At 37.6% G+C, this 16828-nt stretch overlaps 1 non-coding gene across 1 annotated transcript; it reads left to right on the forward strand.

The window, feature by feature from the left end:
- The first annotated feature begins 2385 nt into the window (after positions 1 to 2385).
- On the forward strand, positions 2386 to 2492 carry LOC123571422 (U6 spliceosomal RNA). The gene has a single exon (XR_006695587.2). It is a non-coding gene; the product is annotated as a U6 spliceosomal RNA (small nuclear RNA).
- The last annotated feature ends 14336 nt before the right edge of the window (positions 2493 to 16828 follow it).

Below are 16828 nucleotides of genomic sequence, written 5' to 3' on the forward strand. Positions count from 1 at the left end.
ATATACCACATTTTCTCACTTACAAGAAGGAGCTAGATGATGAGAGCTTACGAACACAAAGAAGGAAACAACAGACACTGGGGGTCTACTTGACAGTGGAGGGTGGGAGGAGGGAGAGGAACAGAAGAGATAACTATTGGGTGCTGGGCTTAATCCCTGGGTGATAAAATAATTTGTACAATAAACCCCCATGACATGAGTTTTCCTATGTAACAAACCTTCACACGTACCCCCAAACCTAAAATGTTAGAAAATAACCAAAAAACACCCCAAAACAAAACAAAATATTTGCCTCCCAAAACCAAACAAAAATCCTCATTGTTTTATCTAAATCATTATTAAATGCAGTCCTTTCTTAAAATTTTTACATTTTGTTATATTTACAAAACAACAAAGTCATTTCCCACTTGATATAAGAACAAAAATCTCTGTTAATTCATTACATTATTAGAATAAGCAAATTAATTACTGCCAACATCAAATTCATTTTAATTTCCATGACCATCATATAGAGTTCTATACATAGAGGGTGGACTTCCACAATGAAAATGTGCTTCACTCTTTTTATTTCCTCCTCACAGCATGTTCTGCTTTAAAGACATATTGAGGGAATAAAATACATGGAATTTTATTCTAGTATCAAGTGAGACTTTAAAATATATGTGAAAATATTTGATAAACACTTTTTTTCTAATGGGTGCACTTAGAAAATACAGTTTTAGGTATATTTATATTTTGGCAATATAGTCTCTTAAGTAAAACAAAGCATATTGTAACAAAATATTTTGGTCAAAACTCTAAACAGTATATAGACTTCAAAATAACTCACTCAAAATTCATGAGATTTAGATTTCATGCTCAACTTATCAGGAAGAAACACATCCAGAATAGAAGTGGGTAGACTCTACTTCCACTCAATGGCTATATCTACATAACTGTGAATTAAAACAAACAAAAAACAAAAGCTAGAAAACTGAAATTGGTTCTTAGTCATTATGTCTAGTTATGACAAATCGAGACACTATGAGATGATTTTCTCCTCTGGAAACCAGGCATTCAAAGAGTTCCAATGACTCAGGATGGGAGTGTACAGAAGAGAAAAGAGGAAAGAAGAAAGCATTGATGCAAGAAGATACAATTCATCAATTCATCAATTCATCACCACACCCTGATCTCCACTACCATAGCATTATAGCCATGATCTCTTTCAGCCTTCTCTCTGCCACTATTGCCCTCAGAGCTAATTTTAATAGATTTTACCTCTTTAAGATGGTAGTGCTGAGGAGGGATATTGAACCACTGTGATTTGCTGTGAATTTTCCTAGGAAGGGCCCCAGGGGTCTGCCATGTAAGTATAACAACTCTTATGTGAGTGTATCTCACTTTATACACAAACACTGCAATAATTTAATGTTATACATTTCTCAACCTGATATTATTTCCCTTTGATTATTTAGGTCGCATCTACCCCATGAGAAAGATTTCCAGAAGGTGTGAAAACTTTATTCCATATCTTAGATACTCTATAAATGTCTTCCATTTTATAAAGGCTATCCGAAAGTGAAGCAAGGACAATTCTGAAAATTTCTTCAATTTTAGGTTTGATCAAACCAACAATAAATACAAAGAAATGGCTTCATCTGAGTAACTGATACTTCCAAGAGTTGGCCAATTGCAGTCTTTTGTAGATTATATACTTTACTAGTTAGATTAAAAATTATGGCAGGTGGAAATCCTAGAATGCTTTGGCTACCTATCTACGGATACAAAACCATGTTGTATAATTTCAACCTTTTTAAAGCATTATAACATTGGCTTTCAACTCTCTTTTGGATTAGGACCAGGTACACTGGTACAGCTCAGTAAAACCTAAGATTGGAAATAATTTGAAATCTCAAAGTCATTGTCACCTTACCCATTTCACCTGGCTAATTACTTCCTCTCTTTTCATACAGCCCAACAAATATGTATTCACATTACTGGGGAAAAGAAACTCTCCCTATATTTACACAATGGAGTGATTTTTGCCCTTCTAATTAACCAGCATGAGTCAAACATTTAAAAGGTTTCAGAAGAAACTGTGCCTTCAATTAACATTCACAGTTTCTAAATTAATCACTGCTGACCTTAACATGCAGGAGTCTTAAAGACATGTTTCAAATTAAAAAAATGGTAATTTTATTCAAAGAAATCTAACTACCTATGTTTCATAAGTGTTTGGTCATTGTTTTTTCCTATCACTGCATAAGGAGTCCTAGAATTTGGAGCACTGTTTCATCACATCTCTGGATAAAAGCCCTACAAATAACCTTGAGCATGATAACCATATTGTCTTCAGTATAGAAATTAATAATGACTCATTATACACTTTGAAAAATCCATACCGTGCTCACTTCAGCAGCATATATACTAAAATTGGAATGATGCAGAGAAGATTAGCATGATCTCTGTGCAAGGATGAAATACAAATTCATGAAGCATTCCATATTTTTCAATAAATGTCCACATCAACAAGTTAGAAAGATCTGAAATTAACAACCTAACATCACAACTAAAAGAACTAGAGAAGCAAGAACAAACCAACCCATATCTAGCAGAAGACAAGAAATAACCAAAATCAGAGCTGAACTGTAGGAGACTGAGACACAAAAATCCATGCAAAAGATCAAGGAATCCAGGTGCTGTCTTTTTTTTAAAATAGTAATTCAATAGATAGACCGCTGGCTAGACTAATAAAGGGATAAAAGAGAGAAGATCCAAATAAACACAATTATAAATGACAAAGAAGATGTTACCACTGACCCCACAGTAATACAAACAACCATCAGAGACTACTATCAACACCTCCACACACACAAACCGGAAAATCTAGAAGAAATAGATAAATCCCTGGACACATACATACACCCTTCCAAGACTGAACCAAGAAGAAATTGAAGCCCTCAACAGACCAATAACAAGCTCCAAAATTGATTCAGTAATGAACAGCCTACCAACCAAAAAATGCCCAGGACAGGAAGGATTCACAGCCGAATTCTACCAGATGTACAAAGAGTTGGTACCATTCCTACTGAAACTATTGCAAAAAAAAAAAAAAAAAAAAAAAAGGATAAGGAGGGACTCCTCCCCAAATCATTCTATGATTCCAGCATCATCCTGATACCAAAACCTGGCAGAGAGACAATAAAAAAGAGAAAACTTCAGGCCAATATCCTTGATGAACACAGAGGCAAAAATCCTCAGCAAAATACTTGCAAACCGAATCCAGCAGCACATCAAAAAGTTAATCCACCACAATCACGTAGGCTTTATCCCTGGGATGCAAGTCTGGTTCAACACACGCAAATCAACAAATGTGATTCATCACATAAAGAAAATTAGACAAAAACCACAGACAAAAGACACACCTCAACAGATGCAGAAAAGACTTTTGGTAAAATTCAACATCCTTTCATGTTAAAAGCTTTCAATAAACTAGTTATTGAAGGAACATACCTCAAAATAATAAGAGCCATCTAGGAGAAACCCACAGGCAACATTATATTGAACAGGCAAAAGCTGGAAGTATTCCCCTTGAAAACTAGCAAAAGACAAGGATGCCCTTTCTCACCATTCTTGCTCAACATAGTATTGGAAGTCCTGGCCAGAGTCAGCAGGCAAGAGAAAGAAATAAAAGTCATTGAAACAGGAAGAGAGGAAGTCAAACTATCCCTGTTTGCAGACAACATGATTCTGTATCTAAAAAATTTTCATAGTCTTGGTCCAAAAGCTCCTTGAGCTGATAAACAACTTCAGCAAAGTTTCAGGATACAAAACTGATGCGTAAAAATCACTAACATTCCTCTACACCACCAACAGCCAACCTGAGAGACAAATCAGGAACACAATCCCATTCACAATTGCCACAAAAAGAATAAAATACTTAACAATTCAGCTAACCAGGGAGGTAAATGATCTCTACCATGAGAATTACAAAACACTGTTCAAAGAAATCAGAGATGACACAAACAAATGGAAAAACATTCCATGCTCATGGATAGGAAGACTCAGTATCATTAAAATGGCTACACTGCCAAAGCAATTTACAGATTCAACACTATTCCTATCAAACTACCAATGACATTCTTCCCAGAACTAGAAAAACTATTTTAAAATTCATGTGGACCCAAAAAAGAGCCCAAATAGCAAAGGTCATCTTAAGCAAAAACAAAAAAGCAGGGGGCATCATATTACTCTACTTCAAACTATGCTACAGGGCTACAGTAACCAAAACAGCATGGTACTGGCACTGAAAAAGACACACAGACAAAGGGAACAGAATAGAGAGCTCAGAAATAAGGCTGCACACTTACAACTATCTGGTCTTCCACAAAACTGACAAAAACAAGGGGAAAGAATCACTATTAAATAAATGGTGCTGGGATAACTGGCTAGCGATATGCAGAAGACTGAAACTGGAACCCTTCCTTACACCATATACAAAAATCAACTCAAAATGGATTTAAGACTTAAATGTACAACTCAAAACTATAAAAACCCTGGACGATAATCTAGGAAATATCATTCTGGACATAGGAACTGGCAAAGATTTCATGACGAAGATGCCAAAAGCAATTGCAACAAAAGCAAAACTTGACAAATGGGATTTAATTAAACTAAATAACTCCTGCACAGCAACTATCAACAGAGTAAACAGACAACATATACAGAATGGGAGAAAATTTTTGCAAACTATGCCTCGGACAAAGGTCTAATATCCAGCATCTATAAGGAACTTAAATTTAGAAGCCAAAACAAACAACCCCATTAAAAAGTGGGCCAAGGACAGGAACAGATACTCTTCAAAAGAAGGCATACATGTGGCCAAAACACATATGAAAAAAGGTGCAACACCCTTGTAGTATAGTTTGAAGTCAGGTAGCACAATGCCTCCAGCTTTGTTCCTTTTGCTTAGGATTGTCTTGGCTGTACAGGCTCTTTTTGGGTTCCATATGAAATTTAAAGTAGTTTTTTCTAATTCTGTGAAGAAAGTCAATGGTAACTTGATGGTGATAGCATTGAATCTATAAATTACTTTGAGCAGTATGGCCATTTTCACGATATTGATTCTTCCTATCCATGAGCATGGAATGTTTTTCCATTTGTTTGTGTCCTCTCCTATTTCCTTGAGCAGTGGTTTGTAGCTCTCCTTGAAGAGGTCCTTCACATCCCTTTTAAGTTGCATTCCCAGGTATTTTATTCTCTTTGTAGCAAAGGGCTAATATCCACAGTCTACAAAGAACTTAAACAAATTTACAAGAAAAAAGAACCCCATCAAAAAGTGGGCAAAGGATATGAACAGAGACTTCTCAAAAGAATACAATTATGGGGCCGACAAACATATGAAAAAAAGCTCATCATCACTGGTCATTAGAGAAATGCAAATCAAAACCACAATGAGATACCATCTCACGCCAGTTAGAATGGTGATCATTAAAAAGTCAGGAAACAACAGGTGCTGGAGAGGATATGAAGAAACAGGAGTGCTTTTAAACTGTTGGTGGGAGTATAAATTAGTTCAACCATTGTGGAAGACAGTGTGGTGACTCCTCAAGGATCTAGAACCAGAAATACCATTTGAGCCAGCAATCCCATTACTGGGTATATACCCAAAGGATTATAAATCATTCTGCTATAAAGACACATGCACACACATGTTTACTGCAGCACTATTCACGGTAGCAAAGACTCGGAACCAACCCAAATGCCCATCGATAGAGTGGATAAAGAAAATGTGGCACATATACACCGTGGAATACTATGCAGCCATAAAAAAGGATGAGTTCATGACCTTTGCAGGGACACGGATGAAGCTGGAAACCATCACTCTCAGTGAAGTAACACAAGAACAGAAAACCAAACACCACATGTTCTCTCTCATAGGTGGGAGTTGAACAATGAGAACACATGGACAAAGGGAAGGGAACATCACACACCAGGGCCTCTCAGGGGGTGGGGGGCTAGGGGATGGATAGCATTAGGAGAAATACCTAATGCAGATGACGGGTTGATGGGTGCAGCAAACCACCATGGCATGTGTATACCTATGTAACAAACCTGCACGTTCTGCACATGCATCCCAGAACTTAATTAAAAAAAAGTGCAACATCACTGATCATTAGAGAAATGCAAATCAAAACCACAATGAGATACCATCTCAGGCTAGTCAGAATGGCAATTATCAAAAAGTCAAAAAACAACAGATACTGGCAAGGTTGTAGAAAAAGGAGAATGCTTATACACCATTGGTGGAAGTGTAAATTAGTCCAACCATTGTGGAAAGCAGTGTAAGAATTCCTCAAAGAGCTGGAAACAGAACTACCATTCAACCCAGCAAATATACCCATTACTGGGTATATACCCAAAGCAATATAAATTGTTCTACCATAAAGACATGCACATATATGTTCATTGCAGCCCTATTCACTATAGCAAAGACATGGAAGCAACCTAAATGCCCATCAATGGTAGACTGAATAAAGAAAATGTACATATACACTGTGAAATACTATGCAACCATGAAAAAGAATGAGCTAATGTCTTTTGCAGGAACATGGATGGAGCTGGAGGCCATTATCCTAAGCAAACTAATATAGGAACAGAAAACCAAATACCACATGTTCTTACTTATAAGTGGGAGCTAAATGATGACAATACATGGATACAAAAAAGGGGAAAAACAGACACTGGGGTCTACTTGAGGGTAGAAGGTGGGAGGAGGGAGATGATCAGAAAAAATAAATAATGGGTACTAAGTATAGTACTTGAGTGATGAAATAATCTGTACACCAAAGCTCCATGACACAAGTTGACACATATAACAAACCTGCACATATACCCCTGAACCTAAAAAGTTAAATAATCATAAATATTTAGAAAACTCATTCATTTCTAAATACATATTGATTCATGTTCAGAAAATATCTAAGAGCACTTAATATGTACAGGTACTACTGTGCTGGAAATACAATGAACAAAACAGACAAAAATTCCTGCCTCTGTGAAATTTACATTCAGGGGAGCTATATACAACAAAAGTATAAATAAGTATTGTACACACTCACCCTTCATATCCATAGGGGATTGATTCCAGAACCTTCCATGCAGCCCCAAATCAGAAGATGTTCAAGTTCTTTATATGAAATGGCCTAATATTTGCATGTAAACTACACTCATTTTCTCATTTAAATAATCTCCAGATTATTTATAACACCTAACAGAATGCAAATGCTACATAAATAGATTTTATACTGTACTGTTTAGAGATGAATGCCAATAAATAAAGTCTGGACATTTAAAAAAGAAAAGAAAAATCCATACTATACTATATTTCACACCACCTGCATTTTCCTGCAGGAAGACAGCGGCATACAAATTTCAGAATATTCTTAAAATTTTCTTTATGAGTGGAATTATTACAATTGTTAAAGAAACCCAAATGCAGGTGGTTTATACTGAAAACCAAAGTAAGGAGTTCCTGATGGGAAACATTTTCCACATCATTTCAAGGATTCAGTGACACTAGTGTCTACTTTCTTTAAGAAATCCTAACTCTGAGGAGACTCAAAGATGGAATCTAGCTAATCTTACAATGAGGAAAAATAAAGCTTTCCTAACAGATTTTAAAAAACGTTGTCTATGATATATGCAGCCAGGGATTTGATGCATTATCTAAAGCTACAAACAAAACTGTGTGAGGTAAATAACTTTCTATGCGAAGCCCTATTATTCAGCCTCCTGTTGCCTATGGTACTGAAGCTAGTGCTCTTCTTGGAGCAACCCTGGGCTCATCTTGAAACTCTGGTCCTGTATGTCTGACTCTGCTTCTTGAACTCCCTTATTCTGTGTATAGTAAGTTTGTCCTCGATGGTAGAAACCCGGTTCATATTTTTCTCTCCCTTTATAATCTTGGATTCTGTGCTACCTATATTGTGTGTTAACTTGATCCTGGAAAATAAAATGCCACTGCTTAAAGGAACCAGAATGTTAGCACTAAAATTCTCAAGTCCCGTGTAGTCCAAAGTTTTTTTTTCACTGGTGAAGAAACTGTAGCCCAGAAAAATGTGTCTTCCCCAAGGTCATACAGTTAGAAATAGTTTGTTACAATAAAATTTCACATATTGGTGTCCCAATTGCATATTTAGACCTCCTCGTTAATGAATTTTTGTCATCCACATGAATTGATCCCATTTCAGTTGTTTAAAGAGAAGGGTGAGAGTTTCTCTCCACGTATTTCTTTATCCTCCTTACACACATACCCATTCTAAACTATATCCTGCAGACTTAAAAAGCATACCCCACTGACAGGGTTAAATGAAGACGGGCTGAATATGTGGCAATATCGGAGAAATATTCCCCTATATAAGCATCCATGGGTGTTATTCAGACTACATCAAGTGATCATAAACTTCAGGGAGCACTGACTTAAACAGCCAATGTGGTGGTAAGCAGAACACAAATTTTAACCCAGAGACAGTGCAACCTGGAGGCTGGGTGCAACATTTAGCAAGTTCTACTAAGGAAGCATTCATGAACAGATTAAAATATCAGCAAACTTCTCCATAAAAATACCACTGGAAAAAAATAACCAAACACGAATTTGATTATGACAAAATCGGTTTTCTTTTCTAGTAAGTTCTAGTTTAGGGAACTTACTGTATTTTACCCATTTTCATTGAAGATGAGAAAAACTGTAACTTACCTTCTCACTGACTGAAAAAAGTCATGAAAAATTTTGTAGATGGTTTATAGATACGCTCTGAGTCATACATGATACCTGTAACTGCCAAGGAACTGCAGTTCCCAGGTTTCTCAAGACTCCTAACTACCAACTATGCTGCTTCCTCTAGTATTCCATGTTACCTCTGCACTGAAAAATTAATAATTGTGGTAGTTTATTTTTCAGTAAATATTCACTCCCTCCCCCCCCCCTTATATATGGGAGGAGTATATTTCCATGCTTCATTGATGTTGGACTTGGCCGTGTCATTTACTGTAGCCAATGTTATGTTGGCGCACGCGACTGTGTGCTACATCAAGATTATGCCTGAAGCATCGTTACTTGTTTTATTCTCTTCTCTGGGAGCTTTTGACCACTGACACCATTAGAAAAAACATGTAGGCAGTCCCCTGGTCCAAGCATAAAAGACAAGTGGAACAGGCCTGAATCGACCCCGTGGTTTGGAGCCAGGCCCAGCTGAGCTCAGCCTATGTCAGCTAAACTCCAGCTGAATCACACATAATAAATTCTTACTGTATGCCACTGAGATTTTTTGGTTGTTAGTAGCAATAGCTGACTGAAACAATAGTTGTCCCATATGTTATTCCACTTGTTACTTTGGAAATCTTTGCTGATTTTCCATTTCTATATATTTTACCTTCCCAACCAGATTGAAAGACACCTGTGCAGCTTGATCCACGTTTTAACTTATTTGAACCCCAAAGTACACACCACTATAACCATTCAATATATTCTAGTTGCAGTCACCAATGTTTTCCTTGTACCGTGCATTAGAGTAAGTCTTTACTGTACCACTGATAGCTCTTAGTGACAAATGCTACATTTCAGTAGCAATCTCAGAATATGTTTTAGAAGCATAGAGGCTAAGTAACTCAACAGAATAATCAGTGAAATTGAGCAAGTGGAGAATTCTTCATTTGGGGACATTGCTGGCATTTTAAGACACTTTTCCATTCATGGTAGAACAGTTATTGCACATAACTGAAAAGGCCATTTTTCTCAAGGTAAAATTGCTGATTTCAGGAGCACACAGTCTGAAAAAGCTTTTATGAAGAGAGCACTATTTTCCCATTGGATTTCTCCATGAATCCGGTATTTAGAACTGCCCAAAGGCTAAGAGCTGATATATTTGCTACTATGTTTCACAAAAGGGCACAGATCAAGCAGGACAGGGAGCAAGGTGACCTTCAACTTCATACATTACATATATACATGTTGTACATTATACATATTACATACAATTACATAATTACATTATATGTAATACATACATGTGCTTACATACACCATGTAATTCTATGTACTACATACATGTAATATATGTCGTACACTGTTCATGTTGGGAAAAACAATCCAGTTAACTTTTTGAGGTGAATTTTCTTTATTCATCTGAGAAATGGCTTGACATTAACAAGTAATACCAATTCTGCTATAGGATGACAGGCATTTAGGGCATTAAAGATTATTTTTTAAAATGTATTAAGGGAGAGGGGTAAAGAAATCCTAGAAACCCCCAAATTGTATCTATCAGTGGCAGCAGATGAGTGCTTAGTCAATTTATTGAAAAGATTTAATTACATCTCTTTCTTACCTTGAATGTCTGAATCGATTTGACATACCGCTTAAAGCAACGAGTGTCTAAAGAACAAACTCTTCCTGCGGCTAGTGAAATGAATCCTCCTAACAGTAAGACTTATTAATAGCAAATTAATGATTGTCAAATCTAGGGCTCAACAATGACAAAGCTTTCTGGAACTTTCCATATACTTTCTGTGTGACATTTTCAGCTTTAAATCTTTGCCCATTCTGCTCTTTGAAATCTTGATATGTAAAATCTGGATATGTATGTCATCATGGAAGCACTCCTAGTTAAGATCCCTGCAACCTGATTAAAGAGGGGAGAAGACTGACGAAATAACCTGCTTTTTTATATGTGCTATTCCTAACTTTTCCAATGTTAGTGAGATCCTTTTCCTCTGCAGAAGAGCTGAACAAACTAGCAAAGATTCTCCAGGGCTTGAAACAAAAATGAGAGCAAATCCTAAGGAATTTAGGTAACAGAAAGGTAAGCTTTTAATTAAAATAGATATTAAAATCTCTGGTATTCTACAATATTTTAACTCTTAGCTTTTCACTGCCATTATTGGTTTTTGCCTTGAGATACTGTTAAGAGTGGGAATGTTTCAGGATATTTTGTAGGCTATAGGAAATCTTTGCTTGTTAACAGATTACTGCAGTTTGTTCAAAATTATTTGAGAACCTCTGACTTTTCAAGAATCCTATTATTTTAAAAACATAAACTCCTTTTCTTGTCATTTGTCCCACAGGCAATTGGAATCAGAATCTCTTGAAGAGAGAGAAAACATAGCTTCTTTACCATTCAAGTTTGTTTGTTCGTTTTTTTGAGCTCAGGAATGAGGTAATGAGGGCAAGTCGGAAAAATGTTTGTGGCTAGGCTGGAAATCAATGGAAAACGGGTTATGGTTTTACAACAAATCAAGTGTCACAGATTTGCTTTGTGTTTGGGAGTTAATCTACACTCTCTAAAAATTCTCCAAAAGCCAGTTAAAGCAAATGAAGCAAGACTTTGTGGGAACCCCCTAGAGAGAACACACTGCTATGTCACACAGCTCTCACAAATGAGTGGGAGAGATTGTCTTCAATGTGTGTTTTACAACAGATGCCAATTGCTCTGATTCTTGCCATTAACAACTTCAGAATTAGCTTACAAATGGTAATCTTCACAGAGCAGTGACTTCTGTGTGGGAAACCCAGGAAGAAAAGAAGCTTTTCAAAATTTTTTTTTCTTTTGCAGCTGAACACAAATGAGCCTGGGAGCCTCTCTGCACTGTGTAGAAAATACAACTATATTCATGTAAGTGTATGTGTGGCATTAATAATTCAGAGAAAGTGATAGTCAAGGGTTGGAGAGAGGCTGGAAATCAACTTTGAAAGCATAAAAGTTGAAAGATAAAGTGTTGAAAATTTCCTTGGCTGTTTAAAAACTCATATAAACCAGTAGCTGGAAATCAATATTGTGGTGTTCAAACTCTTAACACCTTCATTTTTCTGCTTAATTCCAAATAATAGTCCTGGATATAAAATTGGAATAGGGCTGAAATGTTAGAATTTGAGACAGAAAAATTCCTGTAGTGGTATATTTTAAAGCTGAGGCCATAAGTAATCACTAAAATACTAGTCACTGGTTTTACTTTACTAACAACAACAACAAATCTTGACAGTAAGTCTACTGTATTTCTTCCCATTTGTTTAAATGGTATAGTGTGTTACACCATGATGTGACTCTGCTCAGAAATGAGAGAGGAGGGAAGATTGCAAAGAAGACTAAGATAGGCAGAAAGAAATGCTTTGTCACCCTTCAATGGTGGAAGAGATGTGGGGAAGATAATTCCACTAGAGACAGATCCCCAAGTCATTTTTGTTTGCTTATAAGTACATTGCAGGCTCTTTATAGGTTTGTATTTCCTTCTCAGTGGTACTTCTTTCAGGCTGATATTAGCATGAGGGATTACTCAATTATAGGGAGGGGGACAAATTTGAGGGTGATATTGGAGGGAACAAAACAGCTCAGGGAACAGGAAAATGGCCAACAGTAATTAAATATAATTAAATATCTGCCATCATTACTCCCAGTGGCACATATCCATGTACACATATTTGGAGATCAACTTGATGATGATATATATTCCAGTAGCACCCATTAAATGAATACACCTCCTCCCCAAATGTGAAGGCATTCAGCTTTCTGTGACTAAGAAAACTAATTTTGGGAACAATTTTCATCATCATAATGGATGAGAAGCACAGATAGAGCATGAATGATAGGGGTCACATCTTATCTCAAAAAAATCCAGTGCTTCAAATACAGTGCTTGAAATTCAGGTACCTTAAGCCTAACATGAGAAATTTCCTTGGAAAGAGTCCTTCCCTGACAATTTAAAAGAATAAAATAAGCATATTTCACCTACCTTCTCAAATAATGGGGTGTCCAGGTTTATATTTAAATTGATTTCATTCCTTTCTAATTCCTGGACAGGCACAGGACTCTTGTCATTACTGAAAAGCAATCTAATTTTAAAATCTCTAAACCTGAAATCACCTCTTACTAGAAACTTTTCTTGCTCTGTTTTCACTTCTTCTGAACCTGTTCCTTTATTCTTCTCCTGACTCCTATCTTTCCCCAGTCCACTCTCCTCCATTCTGATTTTATTCACCATTCTATCAGAAATTTCAGTGACTACTCAGTGTGCCGAATATCTTTCAAATACCTCCATAAATCCATTTCTTACCCTTTTCCACCCTGCTCTGTTGCCACTGAAGGCTGATTGGAATTTTCTGCCTTCTGGTTGGGTATGGTCAATGAGAAGCATTGGCAAGAAGCTAGAAGGAAGGAGGAATGAGAAGAGGGTATTTATTCTCTCACTTCCATTTTTGTCAGGTCACCATAGTTAGTTATGTTCTTTGAGCACATCTCCTAACAGGTGCCCCACAAGAATCCTCTGTGGATTCCAGTAACCATGCTCTTCCCCGTCTGGATATTCCTTAATAGGAGCAGGAGCTGCTCCCCAGTATTGCGAGCCCTGGTATACTGTACTGTCTTTTATGATTTCCTTAAACTCTGCTTACAACCTTGTAAATAGTTTATTAAACTCTAAATTGCAGGGTTTCGGGGTCCCATCTGTTTCCCGCTGGCAATATGATTGACAAACTCCATATACCACTAAATCCTTTGTTCCTTTGATTTAATGCCATTGTCAATTCCTGTGGTAGACAGACCCTAATGTAACCCTCAATGACCTCTGCCTTCTGGTATTCATGTCTTTGTATTATCCCTTTGAGTGTGGGCAGAACCTGTGACTTGCTTCTAACTAACAAAATATGTTAAAGGTGATGGGAATGTGAATCTGGTAATTATGTTATTGATATGGTTTGGGTCTGTGTCCCTTCCCAAATCTCATGTCAAATTTTAATCCCCAATGTTGGAGGTGTGGCGTGGTGAGAAGTGATTGGATGATGGTGGCGGATTTCCCCTTTGGTGCTGATCTCACGATAGTGAGTTATCATGAGATCTGGTTGCTTAAAAGTGTGTAGCACCACTTCCCCCCCCCCCCCCCCTTCTTCCTGCTCTGGCCATGTGAAGATGTGCCTGTTTCCCCTTTGCCTTCCATCATGATTGTAAGTTTCCTGAGACATCCGAGCCATGATTCCTGTTCAGCCTATGGAACCATGAGCCAATTAAACCTCTTTTCCATATAAATCACCCAGTTTCAGGTATTCTTTATAGTAATGCAAGAATGGACTAATACTGTTATTTTATATAAGACTCTGTCTTGCTAGTCTCTCTTTCTCTTTCTCCTCCCCCTTCTCTATTTCCCTCTCTCTCCCTCACTTTGAAGAGATGAGCAGCCATGTTGTAAACTGCTATGTGAACTATGAACCGGTCTGCAGGGCAAGTAATTGTGAGCAGTCTGTAGGAGCAGAGGGCCTCCATCCTACAGCTATGAGGAATTGAATTCTGCCAAAAATGCGAGTGGCCTTGGGAGCAGACCTTTCCCCAACTGAAGCTTCAGCTGAGAATTTGAGCCTGGCAGACATCTTGATTGAAACCCAGTGAGGCACTGAAGCAGCAATCTCAGTTAAGCCATGCCGGAATCCTGATCCACAAAAACATTGATACATTAAGTATACGTTGTTTTAACGTGAAATATTTTTGTTACACAGCAATAGAAAACTAATGCAATCCGAATCATGGGAATAGCCTCTGGTAGGCAGTATACTTTCCTAGTTCCTACTAATAGGGAACTGAATATTTCTAGAGACAAATCATGAAAGAATGCTGACCGAAACTGGAAATCATGTATGTCCTATGGTTTTAGCTAAAACACTCTCAGTAACCCTTTCTTCATATCTTCTTGATTCTTGAGTCTTGAGCACCACTCTCCACCAATTTTACCCTTGAATTCTCTTTTATTTCCTTTTTACTGAGTAGCCTATAATAACATTCCATGAGGGGAAAAGCACAGGAATGGGAATGTTCATCTTGGCCAAATCAAGTGAAGGAGAAAAGGTTTAGGCTTGAGGTTTGCCATGCGGTTCATCAGTGTACAGAAACTACTGTCTCAAAGTTCATCAGTAACCTCACAGGTGCCAAATTCATTGATCAAAAGTTGCAGGCCTTCCTCTGAAGTCCTTGCAGTATTTTGCCAATAGTTTTGCTTTTTGTGATTCCCTCTTTCTTGGCACTCTTGAGCCTACACTCCACACTCTTCTACCACTACACTACCCTCTCCCATTTTTCTTGATCTTATTCTAATTTATTAAATGGATGTGGTAGACATTACCACTTCTCACTCATGTTCAGATTTCAACTTCATCGCAGGTTTCTGAAGGATTGTATGTGTGAACTTCTTGCCAATGCTTAGCTTTGGCCAAATCCAACCAGAAGGCAGAAAGTTTAGTTAGGCAAGGTCATATGATGAGTTCTACCCAAGAGATTGTGAGGGGAACTGATGGCTGTCACTTATAGGCTGAAGAAGTTAAAAGTCACTGTGAGACCCTCTAACTCTTCTCTTTTCTTGGTGAGATGTTGAGATGTTGCAGCCATGAGATGGAAGCACATCCTGGTTCTCTGAGGCCCCTGTGGAGGAAAGATACCCTGGAGAATTGTTGAGGCTCCATGGAACATCGCACAAGTGAGAAATAAATCTTGTTGTATTAAATCATTGAAACTTCATAGCTTTTTAGTTAAAGCAACTTGGTCTATCTTGACTGATTCATGGATCATTACTCAAACTTCCTCCTCGTATTCTTTCACAATATACTCATACACTGGTCAATGCCATTCATCCTTAGAGCTTCATTATCACTTCCATGTCAAGCATTTCTAAATTAACACATTCAGGCAGACTCTTTTCGGTGACTTCTAATTCTGCATGTCCAATTGCTCATTGGGCATCCCTTTGCTGATGTCCTTCTGAAACATTAAAATTCCAGTGTACAAAACCAAACTCATGTTCTTTCCCTCACATCCAGGCCTGCCTTGTGATCTATTTCTATTAAATGCCTATGTTCTGAAAAATGAAATTACTCCTCAGCATGTGCAATCACCAGTACTATCTGTTATTCCATCTCCTGGATAACTCTCTCTCTGCCATTTCTGATTCCCTTGCTTGGTCCCTCAGTGGATCTCAGTCATCTGCAGCTAGAGAGATTAAGACATCCACTGTCATCACTCCACTGATACATTCTTCCTAAAGACACCAGGAATCCATACAATGGACATATTTTAAACCTTATAATGCTAGATTTTTCTTCTATATTAACACTATTTATCATTTCTATCCTTTAAAAACTTGATTCTCTTCATCTCTGTGATGATTCCTTTTACATTTCAGTCGTAGGCTTCTCTTCTGAACAGGTCTTAAATGTCATCACTTCCCAAGCATCTATCCTTACAACTTTCCTCTCCATGGGTTTCTCTGAATGCTTTAATCTTTTCCCATGGCTTTAACTATTTCTGCACACAGGGGACTTGTTTATCTCAGGGTGTAGTCTTGACCTTTCTCCAAAATTCCACCCATTCACTGGATCCTTATACCTATTTGAATACCCCTCATGTACTTTAAGCTCAAGATTTTCAAAGGTGAACTCATTGTCTTATGCCTAAACCTCTTTCTTCCAGTGTATTTACTTTGGCAGTTGGTAGATACCCAAGATAGAACCATCAGATTTAGATCATTACCTCCATTTACTTTCCCACATTGTTTAATCACCACATCCTGCAGGTTTTGCGTCATAAAAATTTCTTCAGCCTCTTCCTTCAACTCCACCATTGCCCACTACCTACTGCCCCCATTTAGGTCTTCATCTGCATTTTCTTTGACTATTGCAGTAGTGTCTGAGTAGCCCTCCCGCCTCCAACCTTATTCCCTTCAAATATCTCCTCCCACTTCAGATGACCTGGCTGTAAGTGTGTCCCTAATTTGAGTTCCTTAGCTCTTTCCCATGGCCCATGGGATAAAGTACAAA

Source organism: Macaca fascicularis, chromosome X, assembly GCF_037993035.2.
Source record: "Macaca fascicularis isolate 582-1 chromosome X, T2T-MFA8v1.1".
NCBI lineage: Eukaryota > Metazoa > Chordata > Mammalia > Primates > Cercopithecidae > Macaca > Macaca fascicularis.